General features: G+C 40.7%; 1 protein-coding gene across 1 annotated transcript in view; it reads right to left on the reverse strand.

Annotated features, from left to right (window-relative positions):
• Window positions 1-22,069, reverse strand: part of LOC149282328 (apoptosis-inducing factor 1, mitochondrial-like) — a 124,413-nt gene that overhangs the window by 15,984 nt on the left and 86,360 nt on the right. The gene's annotated exons all lie outside the window — the stretch shown is intronic.

Raw genomic sequence — 22,069 nt, forward strand, 5'->3', positions numbered from 1 at the left:
CTTTGTTTTTTTCGTAAATATCTCCTAGCTAATCTCTCTGGCCCCTTCCCCCCATACAAGTCACTGCCTCTAACCTATCTTAAGTCTTCGTATTATAGCAGGGGTTAACAGTGCAACATCCGTAGGATCGTGTCTGGGGTTAAAGGTCCATAAGATTGACTCTATTGGTCACCGGCAGGGGGCTCATCTGGTATCAACCAATGAAGAACAGCTGGCAACCAAGAGTCGTTCTTAAGGACCTTTACAATTTTGGCGCAATCCTACATATGTTTAAGGCTGCAACTAACAATTATTTTCATAATCGATTAGTTGGCTGATTATTTTTTCAATTACAAATTATTTAAAAATAATTTAATAAACAAACAGGATGTTAAAAACAGACAGCAGAATAAAAAAATCTTTGAGAATAACGCAGTTCTTCTTTTCCCAGTTATGTACATTTGAGCCCAGGCTTGCCACACCGCCTCCCAGATATGCCTTATACCCCCAGATATGCCACTCTGCCCCACCGATATTCCTTATATCCCCCATATGCCATAGTGCCCTCTGGTATGCCTTATACCCCAGATGTGCCACTCTGCCCCCAAATATGCCTTTTACCTCTTATATGCCACTCTGCCCCCCCAGATATGGCTTATGACCCCCTTATATGCCACTCTGCCCCTCTGATATGCCTTATATCCCCAAATATGCTACTCTGCCCCCCCTATATACCTTATACCCCTATATGCCACCGTACCCCTTTATATGCCCCCCTCAGACTTACCCCCCGTGCTCCAGATTCCTTGGTGTCTAGTAAGGGCAGCCGGTGAACTTCTACGCGATGTGCGCAGAAAACTGCTGCTGCTGGCCAACACTTTCTCTGGAGCTTCTATGACTGAGCACCGTAAGGTCATGTGACGCCGGTGCTCTATCATAGAAGCCCCAGTGGAAGTGCCAGCAGCAGCGGAGGATGTCTGCGTGCATCGCACAGACGCCTACCAGAGAGGAGGGTCCAGGTCCCCTATCTGGCAGCCGGGGAAAGTTGCGCAATGCGTGCAGACAACCTCTGCTCTGCTGGCCAATACTTCCGCCGGGGCTTCTATGCTGGAGCACTGGAAAGTCACGTCACGCTAGTGTTCCATCAGAGAAGCCCCGGGGGAAGTGGAGGACAGTAGCAGAGGATGTCTGCGTGCATCGCAGACGCCCGCCAGCTGTCAAAGAGTAGGATCCGGGTCCCCTGCAGCGCTGCGGGGGATCTGGATCTTAGTGTTATTATCCGACCGCTGTTTGAGGTCAGATTATAAGACAAGGGGTATTTTTCAGAGCATTTGCTTTGAAAAAACCCTCATATTATATTTGATAAAATAGATTAATCTAATCGATAATGAAATTCGTTCACAACGATTTTCATTAACTTTTATATCGATCAGTTGTTGCAGCCCTACGGATGTTACAATGTTAACCCGTATTAACCTCTGCTAGAAAACCGGCAGAAAACGAAAAGAAAAAATTAATACGAAGAACGTATATGAATATTCTCCCGAAACAAACATGGGAAGCAGAATACGAAGATTTTTTTTCCCCCCGAAGACGCCCAAGTCTAGACAAAAGCCAGCTCCCAGGTCTTGACAAATGTATTAAAACATTAAGAATAAATCAACAGGGACTTTGATGGCATTATATTCTAAATAAATATATATTAATATAAAGGCCCTCATTTGCAGCTAACTCCCATCACTTTAGGCTGAACCAGGCACTTCCATCACATGTGCTTAATTATTTCTAACACTCTCACAATGTTTCCTTATCTTTCCTGTCTGTCCCCTAGCAGCCCCTCTTCCGCCACCATTTATTCTGTCTTAGTTTGTTTTGGCTCCTCCTCATCTGACGTTCATGCTCACACGCACTTACACAGGGACGTTCATGATTACACTTACATTAATCCTCACATGCATTCAAACATGCATGCATTCAAAGATACATACTTCCCCCTGCACCCCCTTACTGCTCCTGCAGCTTTAGGTCTGGCTGCTCACACACTGTCTGAGCAGCCTCTGGTTCAAGCAGGGTAATGTGACCACGATACATTTCACCCCATGCCAGCTCAAAATTGTTTAAAAAGAGCCCTTCCGACCTGTGTTGAACTGGACCAGGTCGGAAGGGCCCTTTTTGAAGAATTTCTAAATGCCACGGGGAGACAGAAACAAGCGGTTGCTCTAGGACCACTGTAGTTACGCTACTGTTTGGATCTCTCCCTAATGTTCCCTGCTCCTGCAGACCTCAGTCCGGCCCTTGCAGGCCCTCGGTCTGTGCCTGATGGGTCGGGTTGCCCCTATCTCCACCATAACTTTTGTTATGTGTAAATCTACAACAAAAACTATAGAATATCTATTCAATTTTATTCTAGTAAAAATTTTTAGGCAATCAAATGTGGAGATAATCTGCCCAATGGGCTCCAACAAAACAGAGAGACTGAACTATAAATCTTTGAACTCATAACAATCTGGATTTAATATGCTGTAGTACTAACAATATGTAGATAACAAAAGAAATTTAACTGAAAGGTAATTTAATTCTGACCGATAATAGAAATTACAAAAAACTGACTTAACTAAAATGTAATATCCCAAAAGGTAGGGTTTTTCTTAATTTTTTTTATTCAAAAAAAGCTACAGAAGCCAATTTAAACAAATAGTGGCAGAAGATACCATATTTGCCATTAATATATTGAAAAACAGATTGAATATAATCATTTGGCGATAAGGAAAGGCATGCAAGTATCACAAATGTCCACTATTTTGCCATCACAAACCATTAGTCTAGATTTAAAGGTGTACTTGTACATAGAATGGTTTGGTGTTCTGGTAGGGTCCAATTAATTCCACTGACTAGACTATAACCAGGCCAACTTTTTGTTTTAATAGAAGGCCAACATGAAAGATAAATGCATGAGGTGAGAGATTTGATTCAATTTTACATTAAAAAAAATTATGAAAACCCTGCCATACATGAGCATCTCCAGCATTTACTGGATGCAGTTTATCAGATTTTATGGATTTTTATTGGAACCATGTAACAATTATGAATTATTTTACAATAAAGTTCACAAAGATTCATACAATTCTCCACTTTCCTTGTGCTTAACAGGACATTGGATGCATAAACAAACCCAACAAAACACACAACCAATTTCCGATTTCCATTTTTCAAATGTTTTAGGTTTACTTATTGCCTCCTTGTTCTCTACAATATTTCAAATTCTACAAAGTAAACCGTCCTTATTATGACATTCTATAAATCAAATGAGGTATAAGGCATTAAAAAATTAACCTCAAGAAAACTTTTAATTCTAATATAGGAAATCTATAATTTCCCTGTAAATTTCCAAAACTCAAGACGGAATGGGAAAAAAAAACAAATCAGAGAGTTTGTGTAATCCAAGTGTAATCCATTTTTTTAAATATTCTCTTATTAAGAAGTGTAGTAAAATTAATGGAGTAAAATATGTCAGAGTGTGATGAAGACATCGGCTTTTTAAATTTAAGCATGGATTTAAAGTGGTCTGAAATGAGATTATATGTATCTAAATATTCCAATCTAATCCATATACAGTGAAAATTATTTATTTTTTCTTTTTGTACCCTTTGGGACCGAGGAACACTTTCAACTGTAATTTTCTCCTCACCCATTAAGTGTATCCACACACGTTATATATTGTTTTTTTCAGCACAAGATGGGCTTTCTTGTTATTATTAATAAGATTGATCATATCATCTTACTTACTATAAAAAATAAATTTAAAAAAATGGTGAAAATTAAAAAAAACCAAAAACTTATGACTTTTCTTTTACTTTTACTCACCTACAAAATGAAGTAAAAAAAAATAGCTAAATAGATTCTACTATTTGTCCTGAGTTTAGAAATACCCAATGTTTTTATGGGGTTTTTTTGCTGTTTTTTGTAAGTTATAGGGCAATAAATTTTATGATTTCCAAACCTTTTTTTCCAAATCTGGAAATTTACTTCAACTTACCCCATCAAAATAAACCTCAGGATATTTAAAATGCTGGTATTTTAACCCTTTGCATGCACTAATTATACAACCACACTTTGCCAAACTTTGTAATAGTAATTTAAAAAAAAAACCAACATTTTCTCACAAATTGTAATTTAGTTAAAAATATAAAGGTCCTGGTATATGTCACTTTCAAACAACACCCCAATATATGTTCAGCAACATCTCCAGAGTACAGCGATACCCCACATGCATGGGTTTGTCAGATTGTTTGGCTTTGTTTGGTCATTCTGCCTTTATCTCCTCTTTGAAACATCTTTGAAGCTGGCCAATGCAATTTACCCCATCAAACCATATACCGTATTGGCTCGGATATAGGCCGCCCCCGTATATAGGCCGCACCCTAAAAGTTTGGTGCTTTTTTAAAGAAAAAAAACATGCTGCCACTCTGTCCTCCCTCCCCGAGATATGCTGCCACTCCCCCCCCGAGATATGCTGCCACTGTCCTCCCTCCCCGAGATATGCTACCACTGTCCTCCTCCCTGCCCGAGATATGCTGCCACTGTCCTCCTCCCTGCCAGAGATATGCTACCGCTGTCCTCCTCACTTACCGGAGCAGACTCCCGGGTGTCTTGCGGGGCCGGCGTAGATGTCCCCCGCCGGCCCCGCAAGACACCCGGGAGTCTGCTCCGGTAAGTCGGGGGGGGGGGGGGCGCAGAGGTAAAACGGTAAAACTTAGACAACCTCCCTTTTTCACACAAATTGTACTTCAGGAATGAATTCATAGCTCCTGGTATGCATCGCTATCAAACACCACCCCAATATGTGTTCAGCATCATCTCCCGAGTGCAGTGATACCCCACATGCATGGGTTTTGTCGGGTTGTTTGAGATTTAAAATGCTACATTTGAGAAGTGCGCTCTCTCTCTCCATTTTGGTCAGTCTGTGCCTATGCCAATTTACCCCATCAAACCATTCATTTTTTATTAAATTAGACACCCCTTGGATATTTGAAATGCTTTTATTTTAACTCTATGTTGAGATTTTTGAGAAGATAAAGTGCTAATTTTAGCACTTGCTCAAAATAATAAACTTTATTTTTTATTTTAGTTATTTTATTCTTTTTTGGACCTTTTTTTTTACATTTTGCTGGTACTGGATGGTTCCTCTGGTGACATCACTGCATAATTATTTTTAAATGTTAGCAATTTTTTTTCCATAATTTTTTTTTTTTTTTTATATTTTACTAATCACATTAGAAAGCTGGGCTCCATTGACCCTCCTCCATTGCCTGGAGAGACTCCCCTGAGGATTCTTTTCAACTTCATTGTATTTTTTAATTGGGAATTTATTGAAACAAATTTAATACAATCTCTTTCTTCATGAAGTTGAAGGTTCAAACTTATTCTATGAAACCCAACATCAATGCAATCAATACTTTTAATTTGACCAATAATGTTAACACATCACGTTGGATTTACATGAAAATAGAGGTGCACCGATATATCGGTGGCCGAAATATATCGTCCGAAAAGGGCATTGTCGGCAAAATGTTGAAACCAAAAAAAGTCCGAAAATAATCATCTGCAGGGGCTGGGCTGCTTAATTGTGCGTTGGTCGCACAGTGTGCGAGCAGCGTCTCTTGTACCGGCCAGAAAAACCAGGAACTCATCGGAGTCATGTGAATGCACATCACATGACTCTGCTCCGTTCCTTCTTCCACTGGGGCGGGGCCAGAGAAGTTGCTTGTACAGCCGGGACCCTGCAGAAGTCTGTGACTGAGAGATCTGCAGGTCAGGTTAGGGGGTGGGGGAAGGTGTATCAGCAAGTATGTGTGATTAAGGGAATGAATGAGTATATGAATGTTTGTAAATGAGTGTGTGTGATAGCATGGATGTATGCATGGCATAGGGAGCCTGTATTCACACTGCTATCATGCCCAGGTTCTAGCATGTACTGGCTGCCTGGGCATGATAGGAGTGTGATTGCTGTTAGAAATTATATATATATATGATTTTTTTGGTCCAAATTTGGTGTGTTAACCACACTATTAATAAAAGTAACACACCAAAATTGGACAGAAAAAACAATAATATCAATATATATATGATTAACAGCAATCACACTCCTATCATTCCAAGTCAGCCAGTACATGCTGGAATCTGGGTATGCCTGGGCATGAAAGGAGTGTGATTGCTGTTAATTATATATATATATATATATATATATATATATATATATATATATATATATATATATATATATATATATATATCGTAATGTTATTGTTTTTTTGTTTAATTTTGGTGTGTTACTTTTAAGAAAAGTGTGGCTATTTTTTCTTTTTTAAAGGTTGGGGGGGGGTCGGTTACGACCAAGGGAATCCTGAAATTTCAGTTTCGGTCCCGAATTTTCATTTCGGTGCATCCCTACGAAAATATATAATTCAGTAAAAGTAAAGTTATTTGTCTATGGTAATACAGAATGTTATGTGAGCTATAATAAAACCAGTGAAAATTAAAAAAAAGTTGGGATGAGTTGTAAATTGTATCCATATCTTCCAGTTCATAGAAAACTAAAAATAACCATTATGATTCATAACCAAACTTTCTTTACAGTGCTACTTAGCTATTGATTCATATTTTAAATGCAAGTAAATGTAAACAAGTATATTTATTACATCACCTCCCCCAGTGTGGAATCCTTGTTTATATGGATTTTTTTTTATCTCTTAGTCATGAATCTTCACCCCATGTTTAGGCAAACAATATAGAAACATAAAAAGTGCTCATGCCGTTGTACAGATCACTGGTGAGACCTCACTTGGAGTATTGTGTCCCGGTGCCGGCATTTCACGCTGAGCGCCGTAATATGACGTCATATTTCAGGGCGCTCAGCAGTGAAGCAGCGGGCATTACAGCAGTGTAGGAAGACAGAAGCCTTGTGCTTCCGTCGCTGGACCGCAAGGTGAGAGAACTACAAAGGGGGAGAGGATAGATAGTGAATACGGGGAGGGGTTAGAAAGTGATAAGGGAGGGAGAGGGGTTAGAAAGTGATAAGGGAAGGAGAGGGATTAGAAAGTGATAAGGGAAGGAGAGGGGGTAGATAGTGAGAAAGGGGGAGAGGGGGTAGATATTGAGGAAGAGGGTAGTAGGGAAAGGGGAGGGAAAGGGGTTAGAAAGTGACAAGGGAGGGAGAGGCGGTAGATATAAGCAAAGAGTGTGAATCAATGTGTGGATAATGCATCAATGCGAGTGAATGAGGGAGAGCATGAGTTAATATGGGGATGAGTTGTGTGAATAAGGGAGAGCATGAGTTAATGTGTGGATGAGTTGTCTGAATGAGGGAGAGCATGAGTTAATGTGTGGATGAGTTGTGTGAATTAGTGAATGACTGTAAAAGTGTTTGTGTGTATCATAGATGTATAATTGTGGAAGGGCAAAGATGGCACTAGCAGAAGGTTTGAGCCTTGGGGACCAAGATGGCACAGGCAGGGTGTATATGGGACAAAGATGGCACAGGCCGGACTGTTTGGGGACAAAGATGGCAAATCTTATGTGTGTTATCTGGGTGCTAGTCAGGTTCTATGTGGGCAGTGTGGCGCCAGGTCTGGCTTTGTGGTGTGCAACCTGTGATCTATGTCTGTAATTTAGGGGGTTTTAAATATACCTTTTAATGCCATGTTTTTATGTGAATTCCAATTGATCTATACCTGCAAAGCTGGGTTTTTGTGTTATACTGTAGATCCATATCTGCTATGCTATATTTCCATACATTATTTATGTATACCTGCAGATACAGGGTTAATATGTGTTATTCAGTTGATTAATACCTGCAATGCTGTTTCCATGTATTTATTTGATCTCTACTTGCGATGCTACGTTTCATATATTATTATTGTATACCTGCAAATACAGGATTTGTATGTCTGATTCTGTTTATTTGATATATATCTTCAGTGCTGAGATCGCAAGTGAATTTCAATTGATCTGGGTTTGTGTCTATACCTGCTATCGGCAGCAGGAACTAATATTTATATATATATGGGAAGCAGGAACTAATAAATGGGTTTTAGATATTTGGACAGGGGCACAATTTCAGTGCTTGCCATAGGTGCTATTTTCAGTAGATACGCCTCTGGCTAGAGGGGCAAAGGTTTAATGGTAACATCAGGAAATATTACTATGGAAAGGGTAGTGGACGCATGGAATAGCCTTCCAGCAGAAGTGATAGATGTTAATACAGTAAAGACATTTAAGCAAGCATGGGATAGGCATAAGGCCAAGCTAGATATAGGATAAGGGCAGGTACTAAGGAAAGCACTCAGAGGTTGGACAGACTGGATGGGCCTAATGGTTTTTATCTGCCGTCGCTTTCTATGTTACTGTACACAATACTCTAAGTCACCTGTGCTCTCTACAACGACATAAGCACTTCCCTCTTTATTCTGATAATACCTCTCACTATACAACCTAGCATTTCCTGCTGCACTAACGCATTGTCTACCTACCTTTAAATCCTCTGAAATAATCACCCCTAAATCCCTTTTTTCACATGTTGAGGTTAGGACAGTATCACATATTCTATACTCTGCCCTTGGGTTTTTGTGCCCTAGATACATTACTTTGCATGTATCCTCATTAAATGCCAGTTGCAACAGCTCTGACTATTTAAACAGTTTACCTAAATCATTTGGCTTATTCCTCCAGGAACATCAACCCTGTTGCAAATTTTTGTGTCGTCAGCAAAAAGACATACCTTGCCATCAAGACCACCTGCGATATTAAATAATATTAAAGAGAATGGGTCCAAGTATAGATCCCTGAGGTATCCCACTGGTAACAAGACCTTGTTCTGAATATACGCCATTGACTACAACCCTCTGTTTTCTGTCACTCAGCCACTGCCTAATCCATTCAACAATATTGGGATATAAACTCAGAGATTGCAGTTTATTTATGTCTTCTATGTGGGACAGAGTCAAAGGCCTTACTGAAATCCAGATATGCAATGTCTACTGCACCACCTTGATCAATTAGTTTAGTCACCCAATCAAAAAAAATCTATAAGATTAGTTTGGCATGATCTTCCTAAAGTAAATCCATGTTGTTTTTGATCTTGAAAACCAGGTGACGTCAGATGTTTAACAATCCTATCCAGGGGCGGGCTGGGCCGGGGGGCAATTGCCACCCGAAATCTAATCTAAACGGCCGCTGGGTGCTGATGCCACCGGCCGGCACTACTTTAATACTTTTTTTTAAAATTTAATATGGCGAGCCGGATCGGCTATTAAATGGAAAAAAAAATAGTATTAGCAGTGACGGCCGGCGGCATCAGCACCCGCTGGGTGCTGATGTCACTGTCCGGAGCTACTTTAATCCTTTTATTTATTTATTTAATATGCCGATCGGCTTGCCATATTAAAAATAAATAAAGTATTAAAGTAGCGCCGGCCGGCAGCATCAGCACCCAGCAGCCGTTTAGATTCGATTTCCAACAATCTGATGGCCGCATAGTGATGGGAGCAGCGTGAGGGGTGAAAGGTGAGTGCGAGGGGGTGGAGCTTTCACCCCTCACGCTGCTCCCATCACTTGGCGGCCATCAGACTGCTGGAAAACTTATCTAAACGGCCGCTGGGTGCTGATGTCACTGTCCGGAGCTACTTTAATCCTTTTATTTATTTATTTAATATGCCGATCGGCTTGCCATATTAAAAATAAATAAAGTATTAAAGTAGCGCCCGCCGGCAGCATCAGCACCCAGAGGCCGTTTAGATTCGATTTCCAACAATCTGATGGCCGCCAAGTGATGGGAGCAGCGTGAGGGGTGAAAGCTCCACCCCCTCGCACTCACCTTTCACCCCTCACGCTGCTCCCATCACTATGCGGCCATCAGATTGTTGGAAATCGAATCTAAACGGCCGCTGGGTGCTGATGCTGCCGGCCGGCGCTACTTTAATACTTTATTTATTTTTAATATGGCAAGCCGATCGGCATATTAAATAAATAAATAAAAGGATTAAAGTAGCTCCGGACAGTGACATCAGCACCCAGCGGCCGTTTACATAAGTTTTCCAGCAGTCTGATGGCCGCATAGTGATGGGAGCAGCGTGAGGGGTGAAAGGTGAGTGCAAGGGGGCGGAGCCACGTCACTTGACTTACCCCCCAGGCCTTAGGCTGCCAGCCCTCCCCTCATCCTATCCTTTAACATAGTTTCCATTAATTTCCCCACTATAGATGTAAGACTTACTGGCCTGTAGTTACCAAACTCCTCCCAACTGCCTTTTTGTGAACTGGCACAACATTTGCTTACTTCCATTCCTCTGGGACGACTCACGTTAACAATAATTCATTACATAAATCTGTTAATGGTTTTGCTAGTATACCACCAAGCTCTTTTAATAACTTGGGGTGTATCCCATCAGGCCCCATAGACTTATTTCTCTTTAATCTCTTCTTTAGCCAGATGTTTCTTAAGTTCTATTCCTACACAAGATTTATTTCTAAATGTTGAAACATCCTTTCTAGGCCTGTCAGTGTATTTTGGATCTATTGATTTATATAATTCGTAAATTCTTTCAAAGAGCTAGAGGCCCGGTTGTTTCTCTACATATCTACACAGGAAGCCTTTAAGAAAGTTGGCTAAATGTGAATTAAGTACAGTTTTAGGGATACCCCTGATTTCTCTACTGCATTTGTCCTTTCAGTTGGCCATTTTATTTAAGTTTTGTAAGCTTGGTTTCAAATTTACATATTTCCAATGTACAGGCTTGCAGTGCAACGTGATAATGACAAAGCGATCAGCAGCTTTGCAGCATCCACAGAAGCCTCACAAGTGAGGATGACCATGGATTCGGGGAGGAAAGCCCTCCCCGGAAGAAAAATTGCCGATGCCGCACCGATCATCAAAGATCGCGGCGGTGCCCGGCTTAAACAGCTTAGGAAGAGATCGAAATCGCTTCCTAAGCATAAACGGTGTTACTGACATGACTCGATATTGTGTAGCAATACAACCCCCCTACCCCGATAGCCTTGTGATTGCTCCGAAGAAACAGTCTTGTCATTAAGGGGTTAAGGAAACTGTTTGAATTTGTCATTTGACTTAATATAACTGCTCTGTATTGTAAACTATTTGCTATACATGAACTATGGGTGTATTGGTCTTGGAATCAGAATAATTAATGTCACCCTACACTGTAAGGATCTGGATTTGCATTATGTGGAACAGGGTCCTTCTTTTACCTGAATTAACCCATTCATGACAAGACTGTTTCTTACTCGTAGTACATATCCTATTTCAGGTGTCTTTGAAGCCGGCCAATACAACTTACCCCATCAAACCAAATATTTTTGAAAACTAGACACCCCAAGGTATTTGAAAGACTGGTATTTTAACCCTTTCCATGCACTAATTTTACCACCAGCCTTTGTCAAACTTTATGGTAGTAAATGTTTGTATATGTCCGTGTCAAACAACACCCCAATATGTGTTCAGTAACATCTCCTGAGCGTGGTGATACCCCACATGCATGGGTTTGTTGGGTTATTTGGAAGGTAAAAGGCCACCTTTGTGAGGTATGTATTTTTTTGCCATCTAGCATCTGGTCAGTCTGTGCCCACGTCCCATATTTGGGACATCTTTGAAGCTGGCCAATTCAATTTACCCCATCAAATCATATTTTTTAAAACTAGGCACCCTATGGGCATTTATAATGCCAATATTTTAACTCTTTCCATGCAGAAATTTTTGTGAAGCTATAGCGTGAATTATAGGACTTGCTCATAAAAAAACGTATTTTTGTTTATTTTTTGGTGACAGTGGGGAATTTGTACATATTTTTTTTAAACTTTTTTTTTTTATTTAATTTTTTTTTTTACTTATCTCGCTGATTAGTGAGCTGGGCTCCATTGACCTTGCATGGTTGAATGCAGTACCTGCGTTCAACCTGCAGGAGGAGCTCGAGGGTTCTCAAGAGGGTCTGGACAGACTTTTCTATTGTTGACGCCATCTTGTGACAGCAACGTCATTTGCATGATGGCACTTGTGGTTACTCTTCGGAGCAATCACAAGGTTATCTGGGTAGGGGGGTTGTGTTGCTACATGCCTTGATATCGAGGCATGTCAGCAACACCGTTTATGCTTAGGATTGATTCCGATCACTTCCTAAGCCGTTTTAGCGGCCATCTTTCTTCCGAGAGGGCTTTCCTCCCCGCATCCACGGTCAGCCTCACTTGTGCATGTACGGGCTTTGACGTTACCACGTTGCACTGCAAGCCTGTACATGTATGGGCTTTGTCGTTAAGGGGTTAAAAGGATGATAAAGCTTATGATTTATTTTTTTCCGGCAGAAAGGCTTGTTGAACTTCCTGACATTTTGGTTATGGGATTTTGCTTGTGCAGAGTGGAGTGGGGATTGCCCCAGATCTGCCCTGAGAAAGGTAGCATGAGGAAATGTTTGTGTGGAAATTAGTTTTTGATAAATGCAGATTGCTGCTTCCAGGCCGGCGTGACATGACCTTTCGGTGCTCCATCATACAGCGGTCATAAGCGCAACTGCAAGAGATTTTGCCTCACCCAAGATGAGGGAGTCCTTTAAAAAAAAATAAACAAGTTTATTCTTAGAACTCTGTAGGTTGAATACAGGTACTGCATCCAATCATGCAAGTCAATGGAGCCCAGCCTGCTAATCACAATGTGATTAGTAAAATAAGTAAAAAAATAAAGAAAAGTTTATTTTTATGAGCAAGTCCTAAAATTAGTGTTATATGTTCACAAAAATTCTCTCATGGAAAGAGTTAAAAAAAACTGACATGTTAAATGCTCATGGGAGGTCATCATGTATGATTTGATTGGGCAAATCGAATTGGCCAGACATAGTCACAGACTGACCAGATGTCCAAATATCTAAAAAATGCATACCTTGCAAAGGTGGCCTTTTACTTCTTAAATAACCTGACAAATCCATGTATGGGGGGGTATCACTGTACTCGGGTGTTGCTGAACACATATTGGGGTGTCGTGTGACACATACCAGGAGTGGTAAATTCATACCTAAAATACAATGTGTGTGAAAAAAAAAATAAAAAAAATACCACCACAAATTTTAACAAAGGCTGGTGGTAAAATTAGCTCATGGAAAGGGATAAAATACCCTAGGGTGTCTAGTGTGTGATGGGTTAAATTGAATTGGCCAGCTCCAAAGATGTCCCAAAAAGCACATGGGGTGTCACGATCCGGGACGTTCTCGTCCCGAACCGCAGCGGAGCCATTCTCCCGAGTACCCGCGGATAGCGGGTACTCGCCATTTACCTTCCCCGGTGCCCAATCTTCGGTGCCCGCGTCCGGCGGGCACTCGGGGTCTGCTGCTCCCCATGCCGCCCCTCCAGAATAGGGAGGAGGAGCACGCACACATGCCACGCCCCCTCCCTCTCTCTATGCGTCAGTGGAGATCACGCTTCACGCACAGCTCCACGTCATCAGCTGGGGGCGGGGCTTGGAGAGGCGGCAAGTTTAAAACCTGAGCACTGACACTCATTCAGTGCTCGGTTGTTGTTCCCAGCTGAGCTGTTCCCTGCTGCATATTGCGTTTACTCCTGATTTGGTTTGTTCCTTGCTACTCTGATATCTCCACTCCTGACCCGGCTTGTCTGATTACCCTCTCGTTGCTGACTCGGCTTGTTCCTGTTTACTCTGATTTCTCCACTCCTGACCCGGCTTGTCTGAGGATCCTCCTGTTGCTGAACCATTGCCTTACTCCTGACTACGTTACCCTTCTCCATTCCTGACCCGGCTTGCTCAACTATTCTTTGGACTCTGTCCGAACCATTCCTGTTACTACCTTTCCTGCATACTGGATTCCTTACCTGCATTTACCAACAGAAACATTACATGGGGGCACGATGACTACAAGTCAAAATTTACAAACTGCACTTTCCAAATGTTGCCTTTTAGCCCCACAACGACCCAGCAAACCCATACATGGGTATTACTGTACTCATGAAATTGAACACATATGGGGGTGTTTGGCAGCAAAATATACCAGGAGCTGTAAAATACTACCCCAAAGACTGGCAAAGACTGGTGGTAGAATTAGTGCATGGAAAGTGTTGAAATCCCATCACTGATGGTTTGATGGGGTAAATTGCTCTGACCAGCTTCAAAGGTATCCCAAGTAGCACATGGGGGCAGGATGACCCAGAATGAAAAACGAAAAAACCCATAAGAAAATTGGGTATTTTAAACTCAGAATGGACAAACAGTAGAATCTATTTAGCAGGTTTTCATTGACTTTTATAGATAAGTAAAATATTTTTCAAGTAAAGTAAAAAAAAAAACCCTTTTTTCCTAAATTTTTCACCATATTCTATACTTTTTCTTAACAGTAAATTATATGATACAAACAAAACAATGGTATCTAAAGAAAGCCCTTCTTGTCCTGAAGAAAATTACAGCCAAACACGAGCCAATGTCGCAAGGATGATATCTCTCTGGAATAAGACCTGACAGATATCTAATGAGTCCACTGAAAAAAAGAAATCTCCAATCTAGGAATATTTAAGATAATAACTAAAGACTCTAGTTTATACAAAATTGCAAAAGTAAATAAGGTTTCTCAGATAAAAGTATACTGAGCAAACAAACTTTCAGAAATTAACACAAGATCAGAAAGATCTCCTTAAATCCCACTTCTCCGAACAAGAAATAAAAATAATTGACAGATTAAAGTTTAATAACACTCCGGGACCAGGCGGATTCTCAATTTTTTTTTCTCTATAAAAGATTGTCTCAGGACCCAGGCCAGCAGGTCGGGTAGGAGCCCAGTTGCAGGAGATACCAAGGGCTCTGTCTGTACCCCAGATGCATCATGACTGGTAGGTAGGTACAGACAGGCACAAGACAGGAATGAAAGAATAAAGAGCAACTGTAATTAGGAACTGGGGAACTGTAGCAAGGACAGTGGAAAGCAGAGTGGCAGGGCACACGGCTTGGAAGCCCTCAGGCAAAGCAGACGTAGTCAGGCAGGCCGAGTCAGAACCAGAAGGACAGTATCATTGCCAAATCGGAATAAAAGGAACAAAAAGAAAGCCAGGTCACAACGGGTTAGTCAGAATCACAATACTGTAGCAGGAGAACTGGGCCAGGCAGTAGGCAGATGATCTGTAATGCAAAGGCCCAGACTTAAGGGCAGAGCAGATATAAAAGGGCAGGGCTAAACTCAGGTAACGTGGCTCAGCATGCCCCAAATAATGAGAAAGGGGTGCTCCTGAGAGGGAAGGGTGGCCACTAGTGGCTTCAGGTAGACATGACAATGAATAATTATTGCATCGTCTAGGCTGGCAGGCTGGAACCCTGACATTGTTGGACATCCTAATACCACACCTGACCAGGATATTTAATGATTTAAGGACAAAAAATAATCCCCCAAGAGATGCTCCATGTAGTGATCCTTCAGATAATCAAGGAGATCACACTAATGTTTTGGTAAACTTTCTCAGATTTCCCTAATATTGATACGAAAATCTATTCAGCTGTTGTTGCTAAAAGATTAAAAGGCGTGATATCCAATTTAGTGCAGAAAGATCAAGTGGGATTTTGTGATTGTCAAGCAAGTGGCAACCTTAGGAAGATAGATTTAATAGAATATGTTGTTTTTTCCCATGCTGCCTCTGTCACACAATGTCAGAGACAGGGTCCATACAGATGACTGTAATGACCCAGAGTGCCCATAGGTGGTATTAAGGAGTTATTGAGCAGTCAGACAGGGCCTGGTGCAGGGAGACTGCACTCTCCCGGGTGTTTAACATCAGGGTTGTGGGGCCACATACCAGGGCCCTGACACAACAGCGGATGTTGTCCAGAACAAAACAGAACTTGGTAATATCCTGCAAGTACCCTGGAGCAGGCATGATACATAGCTCTACAGAGAAATGTGCAGGATGCTGCAGGCTGGGAGTAGGGAAGCTAAGCAGAGTAATAGCAGTGGGAAAAGAGAAACATAACAAGCAAGGGGACTCAGTGAGCAAGGATAGGATATTTTAACTGGGACATGGGGAGAGGAGAAATGAACTGAGATCCTCAGATGATTAAGGGAAAAGAGGGCAAAGGTGCATAACATACAGACACACAAAGATACAGGACTAGCCTAGGACTATATAACAACAATTGGAGATTCAGTCGCATCATATGGCCATAGAATGCTTCGCCCACCACTACGTCAAAGTACTCCACTACGGTGGATCCTAGCGCTAAAACCCTGCCAGATGCATGACTGGGCAGTTAACTTAAATGGTTACACGTTATTTAGAAAAGATAGAAAAAGCAAGAAGGGTGGTGGAGTATGTTTGTATGTTAACAATGAGCTAAATTCTAATATTAAGCAACTAGAATGTGACAAGGAAAATGTGGAAGCTTTATGGGTAGATATCAGCTTGGGGCAAAAAAAGGAAATCAACTACTGGTTGGGATATGTTATGAACCACCTAATGTTAATACTGATGAGGAAGAACAGTTGTTAGAGCAAATTGAGAAAGCGGCACATATGGGTAACATGTTAATTACTGGAGATTTTAATTACCCGGACATAAATTGGGATAGAGGGACTAGTAGTTCTGCAAGGGGATTCAGGTTTTTGAACCTGTTAAATGACACCTTCATGTCACAACTGGTACAAGCACCAACTAGAAATAATTCTTGTCTGGATCTTGTTATAACAAACAATGTTGATCTACTGTCAAACATTCAAGTGGGGGAGAACTTGGGTAATAGTGATCACGATATGGTGTCTTTTGAAATAAATTAAAAAATAAATAAATTTCCATACGATAAGGGCGGCTTTACAACATATTGACTGGCATACTCTTTAGTGATAAAAACACTGAGGAAAAATGGAGTATCTTAAAACAAATATTAGAAAGGTGCACTTCTCAGTACGTACCACTGGGTAATAAATATAAAAGAAACAGATTGAAACCAATGTGGCTTAGCAGGGAAGTAAACCAACAAATTAAAAATAAGAAAAGGGCTTTTAAAGCCTTTAAATCAAACAAATCAGAAGCATCTTATAAAAGATATAAGGAAGCCGAAACAAGATAAAGACTTTATTTGGTCTCAAGTAGAGAGTCAATTGATATATCAACTTATAATGGAAAAATACGTTTCTCGGCTATACTCCTCAAATTTTTAAAAATAACTTTCTTGGGTTTATGCCTACAAAAAATATCTAACTTGAACACAGGCAAACCAGTACAGAATAGACTTACCTCCTAAGTAAAGATGACGCTAGTTTACTAACATTAGCTTTCTGCATGTTCCTATCTCCAACTGGGATTGTTGTTTTGTGATGCTTTTTTTTTTTCTTCTTTTTTTGTTGTTCTGATGTTAGTTACGGTCAGTGATTTGAACCATAGGAATGTATTTTAAGTGATAATACCAGTGGATTCTATGCTGTCCGACCGTTTGTTTACTTTTCTAAGCAGATGTTATCTGTAACCTTTTTCTATCTTCTTATAAAAGAAATAAAAATTATTATAAAATAAAGATATAAGGAAGCCATAATGCATGCAACAAGGTGATTAGATGGGCTAAACTAGAAAATGAGAGAGGGATAGCCAAAGAGAGCAAAACCAACCCCCCAAAAATCTTTAACCCCTTCAATCCCAGGGCAATTTTGCCATTTTTTGCGCTGAGTCGGTTCAGCGATTATTCTCTTTTCCTGTAATTAATGTACCCATGTAAACTATATATTGTTTATTTTTTAGGAGAGATAGAGCTTTCTTTTGATACCATAGTTGGATGATTAGCTGAAAAAGTAGAATGAGAAATTTAGTAAAAACTAGCAAAAATAAGAAAAAAACACCAATTTTTTTTTTTTAAAATTCCCTCGGAATCCTCACAAAATTAGGTAAAGTGATGGAAAGTCCCCTCCAAGTTTATCAATTCAGGTGTCCTGATTTCAGAAATACCTAATTTATATAGATTTTCCATACTTTCCCAGCACTCATAGGGAACATACTATAAGGTGTAAATTTTTTGTAGAATTTTTATGCTTATGGCTTAACGGGTTTGGGGGTTGTGAACGAGGGCAGGAGGGTTATACTGGGTAGATGTTATGCTAGGGCAATGGGATGTAAGTTTTTAAAAAAAATGGTTAGAGGTTCTCTTACAGACCTCTTGAACGTGTTATTAATGCCAGTGATGTTACAATGACATAACTAGGCTCACTTTATTGTTTTTTTTTTAAATTATTTATTGTATTCTTTTAATGATTTTTTTTTTTTTTTTTATTATTTTTTAAAATGACTAACCGTTTTTTCCCCCTTCGTTTTCTGTTTCAGCATGGGAAGAGGGTGAGAAACATGGTTTCTCACTCTCCTCCTGCGATCCCCCTGTAGCGATCACACTGTGATCTCTATGCAAGTCCCCACAGACGTGCATAGAGATCGCAGCGTCTGTGCCTCATCGGAGGACATTAACTCCGATGAACTTCCGGGTGACGTCAGTGACGCAACCCGGAAAGGGAATGCCCAATCGTGCATTTTAAACTGCCCGATCATCATTTAAAAATGTAACAGCTTTCCGGCTTTCATGCCGGAAGCTGTTACATCAGATCGGACTTCTGCGATGCCGGCTTCTGCTGTCAGGGGGGAGTGCAGGCTGGGAGTGCAGGGCTGTACCATCCATAGTTGATTCTTGGGATGCATTTTTTGGACTTCCCGGTACGTCCATAGGGGACTGAAGTGGATAAGTACATAAATTCTACAAAAAAAAGGAAAGTGTAGGTACACTAAATGGGTGTGGGTGTGTTAGTTAACGAGGACCAGGAAAAAGCAGAAACTTTAAATAACTTTTTCCTCAGTATATATTAAGGAGGAACCTATGGCAATAGTAATGCAAATGACTACTGCAAACAATTTGCAAACAAATTGTGATTGGATGACTCAGGACAAGATGCTGCAGCAACTAAAGAAAGTTAATGTCAACAAAGCTCCGAGGCCTGACGGTATTCACACACGAGTAATTAAGGAGCTAAGTCTGGAAATAAGTGAACCTCTGTTTCTTTTCTTTCAGGAATTGTACCACAGGATCGGAGGAAGGCAGATGTGGTTCCTATATTCAAAAAGGGTTCAAACTCTTTGTCTGCAAATTATAGACCTGTGATCTTAACTTCTGTGGCTAGGAAAGTATTTGAAGGGCTGTTTAGGGATAATATTCAGGAATTAATTGGGAAGAACAGTGTTATTAGCAAAAATCAGCATGGTTTTATGAAACATAGGTAATGTCAAACTAATTTAATTGCATTCTACGAAGAAGTAAGTATAAGTGTAGATCAGGGTGTTGCAGTGTATGTAATCTACTTGGATTTTGCTAAGGCGTTTGACACGGTTCCAAACAATAGGTTAGTATTCAAACTGAGAAATTGGACTAGATGCAAATTCTTGTTCTTGGGTTGAACATTGGCTTAGTGATAGAGTACAGAGAGTTGTTATAAATGGTAAATCTTCAAGCTGGACAAAAGTGGCAGGTGGTGTTCATCAGGGTTCTGTTCTGGGACCAATTTTATTCAACATATTTGTAAATGACCTTGCAATAGGCGTTGAAAGTCATGTTTCCGTGTTTGCAGATGACACTAAACTCTGTAAAGTAATACAATGTGAGCAAAATATTACTTTGCTGCAGCGGGATTTAGATAGACTGGAGGACTGGGCTGACAAAAGGCAGATGAAATTTAATGTAGATAAATGCAAAGTCATGCACTTCGGGGAAAGGAATGCACAAGCAACTTACACCCTAAATGGTAGTGAATTAGGGATAACAACAAATGAGAAGGATTTGGGAATTGTTATAGACAACAAACTAGGAAACAATGTGCAATGTCAGTCAGCAGTTGCTAAGGCCAGTAAGGTATTGTCATGTATGAAAAGGGGCATCAATTCACTGGATAAAAATACAATTTTACCCCTTTATAAATCAATGGTAAGACCACACCTTGAATATGCTGTGCATTTTTGGGTACCTATTCTAAAGAAGGATATTACAGCACTGGAAAAAGCGCAGAGGCGGGCTACTAAATTAATAAAAGGAATGAAACACTTTAGTTATGAAGAAGGGTTAATTAATTTAAATCTGTTTAGTTTCGAAAAACGGCGCCTCAGATAGCATTTTATAAATATATTCAGGGCCAATACAAACCATTGTGTGGAAATCTATTCATAAACAGGACTATGCATAGGACACGTGGTCACGCCTTTAGACTGGAAGAAAGGAGATTTAGTCTAAGGCAAAGGAAAGAGTTTTCTTTTTTTTACAGTTAGGACAATAAGGATGTGGAATTCTCTGCCTGCAGAGATAGTTTTATCAGAGTCTGTAGAGACATTTAAACGATGGAGTTAAACAACAATTGGATGCATACTTGCAAAAACATAATATTCAGGGACATCATTTTCAAATTATGGGGAAGAGCTTCTTGATCCAAGGAGAGATCTGACTGTCATTCTGGGGTCAAGAAGGATTTTTTTCCTAGTTTGTGCAAAATGGAAGGAGCCACAACTGGGTTTTTTGCCTTCTTTGGGTCAACAGCAAGAAATAAACAGATATGGGAAAGGCTGAACTTGATGGACACATGTCTTCTTTCAGCCTAACTAAGTAACTATGTAAATTACTAATAAGCTGAAACGAAACATTAAATCAAAACAAGGACAAAGATAAAAACATACCTATAGACTGTAGACTGAAACAAACATAACAAACGGATGGGATACGACTTATAAAGGAAACAGAAGCTGAAGCTAAGAGCAGGACCGACATACAAGAATCAGAAGCCAATGGCAGAGCACAAGATAATCCAGGAATGGATTGTAGCCAGACAGGGGAACTGTAGCCAGACAGGAAAAACCTGAAATATGCAGCTACGCAGCCTGGATGGAACCTGACACACGATGCAGAGAAGGCTTTTGACAGCGTCAGATGGGATTTCCTAGGGTTATGGAAACAGAACGGGAACATTATCCCTTTACATAGGGCCAACAACAAAGATTATTGGCCAAGGTATAAATTCTGAAAGGTTCGAGTAGAGAAACGGTACATGACAGGGATGCCCTTTGGCACCTCTGCTGTACATTCTCACACTTGAACCATTAGTAATTAGAGACCAACATTAGGGGAGCCTCGGTTGGAAACCTGGGATGCCACTAACAGACCCCGAAGCATCCCTTAACTCTGTATTGAAAGAGATAGATGGAATACAGCACTTGTTCTGACTATAAAATAAACCTTCATCAATCTCAATGTGCATCGCCTCCCCAGAGAACTGCAGGAACACTTACAAGCGTTTCTCTACAGTGGCTAAGAGAGGGTATTGGCATCCTTGTTTTGACAGTCACTCTTAACATTAAATCAATGGTTCCAGTTAATTATTTCCCTCTCCTTAAATCAATGCATAAACAACTTTCTGAATGTAAAGATTTCAATGTGTCATGGATGGGGAAAATGATTATTATTTGGAGCTATGTCTTGCCTAAGTTTTTATACCTTCTGACAATGAGTATTGTGACGGACTCATCCCTTCAGGCACACCGCTGTGGATATTATACCGCCCAACCACCCGTTCCCCTGGAACACAGTTTCTATGTTATACCCCTTTTTCCTATTGCCCAGAAGCTGCCCTCTGCCGCCCACACCGCCAGGCCCAGTACCAGGACATACAGGTTTTACTTTTGGAACTGTTGGGCGGCTAGAATAGCCTCCTGCCCCACTATGTGTACCAGACAGGATTATCTCCACAGGGTGCCCAGCCAGGGCTCCAGCCTGACTATCGGTGGAAGATATCAGAGGCTATCTCCCCTATTGTTCCTGGGAGACCTGAATCCCCCAGCTAAAGGGGGCGGTGACGTTACTCAGACGTCTCATTCTGTGTGTTGATTATATGGATATATATACATGTGTGTGTGTACAATAAAGCGTTCTTAATGTTATACCCTACACTGAGTCTCGGCTAGTGACTGGGAAACCGGGGAAAGTGTGTTGTCCCAGGCTAAGAGAGCATAAAATAGCGGAGGTAGTCGGTCGGACTAGCCA

Source organism: Sceloporus occidentalis, unplaced genomic scaffold, assembly GCF_023333645.1.
Source record: "Sceloporus occidentalis isolate IW3139 unplaced genomic scaffold, rSceOcc1.0.p SCAF_119, whole genome shotgun sequence".
Classification (NCBI taxonomy): domain Eukaryota; kingdom Metazoa; phylum Chordata; class Lepidosauria; order Squamata; family Phrynosomatidae; genus Sceloporus; species Sceloporus occidentalis.